This window comes from Natator depressus, chromosome 28 (assembly GCF_965152275.1).
Source record: "Natator depressus isolate rNatDep1 chromosome 28, rNatDep2.hap1, whole genome shotgun sequence".
Taxonomy (NCBI): domain Eukaryota; kingdom Metazoa; phylum Chordata; order Testudines; family Cheloniidae; genus Natator; species Natator depressus.
Window position 1 is genome coordinate 11,015,553 of NC_134261.1, and position 2,500 is coordinate 11,018,052.

The 2,500-nt window shown below is 66.4% G+C and overlaps 1 non-coding gene across 1 annotated transcript; it reads left to right on the top strand.

Moving 5' to 3' along the window:
* Positions 1-301: 301 nt before the first annotated feature.
* On the top strand, positions 302-420 carry LOC141979798 (5S ribosomal RNA). The gene has a single exon (XR_012637190.1). It is a non-coding gene; the product is annotated as a 5S ribosomal RNA (ribosomal RNA).
* Positions 421-2,500: the final 2,080 nt, after the last annotated feature.

Consider the following 2,500-nt stretch of genomic DNA (forward strand, 5'->3'; position numbering starts at 1 on the left):
ACGAAGCCTCCGGAGCGGAAAAAAAAAAACGGAAAAAAGGATCGGGCCCACCCGAGGCAGCGGAGTCAGTAAGGGAAAGGGGACGAGGCGGCCCGGAGCCGGGTGCCCGGAGCCGGGTGCCCGCGGCCAGGATCGGGCCCCTGGAAGTCTGAAAAAAAAATTTTCACCGACCCCCAAAGGGGTGTTGGGGGTGGGCTCATGAAGCCTCCGGAGCGAAAAAAAAAAACGGAAAAAAGGATCGGGCCCACCCGAGGCAGGGGAGTCAGTAAGGGAAAGGGGACGAGGCGGACCGGAGCCGAGTGCCTACGGCCATACCGGACGGAAGGCCCCCGATCCCGTCCGATCTCGGAAGGTAAACCGTCCCGGGCCTGGCTAGTACTTGGATGGGTGACCGCCTGGGAATCCCAGGTGCCGTAGGCAGCTTTTCCCGCTGCGAGCCAGCTCTCTCCTTTTCTGGGGAACAAGGGCAGGGTCGCCCTGCCAGGGGCCCTGGGGCTGAAGTCCCTGCCGGCCACCAGGTCAACCCGGAGCCTGCCCCTCTGCGGCCAGCAGGTCAACCCCATACCGGCAGGGGGTTGACCTGGTGGCCGGGAAGCAGAGCGGCCAGCAGGTCAACCCCATACATTCAGCGGGTTGACCTGGTGGACGGGAAGGAAAGCGGCCAGCAGGTCAACCCCATACTTTCAGCGGGTTGACCTGGTGGCCGGGAAGGAAAGCGGCCAGCAGGTCAACCCCATACATTCAGCGGGTTGACCTGGTGGCCGGGAAGGAAAGCGGCCAGCAGGTCAACCCCATACATTCAGCGGGTTGACCTGGTGGCCGGGAAGGAAAGCGGCCAGCAGGTCAACCCCATACATTCAGCGGGTTGACCTGGTGGCCGGGAAGGAAAGCGGCCAGCAGGTCAACCCCATACATTCAGCGGGTTGACCTGGTGGCCGGGAAGGAAAGCGGCCAGCAGGTCAACCCCATACATTCAGCGGGTTGACCTGGTGGCCCGAAAGCAAACCGGCCACCAGGTCAACCCGGAGCCTGCCCCCGCGGGCAGGGGCCAAGCGGACCCCCCTCCGCCCGGGCTTGCCCTGCTCCGAGCCGGGGCTTAATCCCCGTCCGGCCACCAGGTCAACCCGGAGCCTGCCCCTCTGCGGCCAGCAGGTCAACCCCATGCCGGCAGCGGGTTGACCTGGTGGCCGGGAAGGAAAGCGGCCACCAGGTCAACCCCATACTTTCAGCGGGTTGACCTGGTGGCCGGGAAGGAAAGCGGCCACCAGGTCAACCCCATACTTTCAGCGGGTTGACCTGGTGGCCGGGAAGGAAAGCGGCCAGCAGGTCAACCCCATACATTCAGCGGGTTGACCTGGTGGCCGGGAAGGAAAGCGGCCAGCAGGTCAACCCCATACATTCAGCGGGTTGACCTGGTGGCCGGGAAGGAAAGCGGCCAGCAGGTCAACCCCATACATTCAGCGGGTTGACCTGGTGGCCGGGAAGGAAAGCGGCCAGCAGGTCAACCCCATACATTCAGCGGGTTGACCTGGTGGCCGGGAAGGAAAGCGGCCAGCAGGTCAACCCCATACATTCAGCGGGTTGACCTGGTGGCCGGGAAGGAAAGCGGCCAGCAGGTCAACCCCATACATTCAGCGGGTTGACCTGGTGGCCGGGAAGGAAAGCGGCCAGCAGGTCAACCCCATACATTCAGCGGGTTGACCTGGTGGCCGGGAAGAAAAGCGGCCAGCAGGTCAACCCCATACATTCAGCGGGTTGACCTGGTGGCCGGGAAGGAAAGCGGCCAGCAGGTCAACCCCATACATTCAGCGGGTTGACCTGGTGGCCGGGAAGGAAAGCGGCCAGCAGGTCAACCCCATACATTCAGCGGGTTGACCTGGTGGCCGGGAAGAAAAGCGGCCAGCAGGTCAACCCCATACATTCAGCGGGTTGACCTGGTGGCCGGGAAGGAAAGCGGCCAGCAGGTCAACCCCATACATTCAGCGGGTTGACCTGGTGGCCGGGAAGGAAAGCGGCCACCAGGTCAACCCCATACAGGCAGCGGGTTGACCTGGTGGCCCGAAAGCAAACCGGCCACCAGGTCAACCCGGAGCCTGCCCCCGCGGGCAGGGGCCGGCATACCCCCGTCCGTCCGGGGTCGCCCTGCCCCGGGCTCCGGGCTTAAGTCCCGAGCGGCCACCAGGTCAACCCGGAGCCTGCCCCCGCGGGCAGGGGCCGGCGGACCCCCGTCCGTCCGGGGTCGCCCTGCCCCGGGCTCCGGGCTTATTCCCCGTCCGGCCACCAGGTCAACCCGGAGCCTGCCCCCGCGGGCAGGGGCCAGGCGGAGCCCCGTCCGTCCGGGGTCGCCCTGCCCCGGGCTCCGGGCTTAAGTCCCGAGCGGCCACCAGGTCAACCCGGAGCCAGCCCCCGCGGGCAGGGGCCGGCGGAGCCCCGTCCGTCCGGGGTCGCCCTGCCCCGGGCTCCGGGCTTAATTCCCGTCCGGCCACCAGGTCAACCCGGA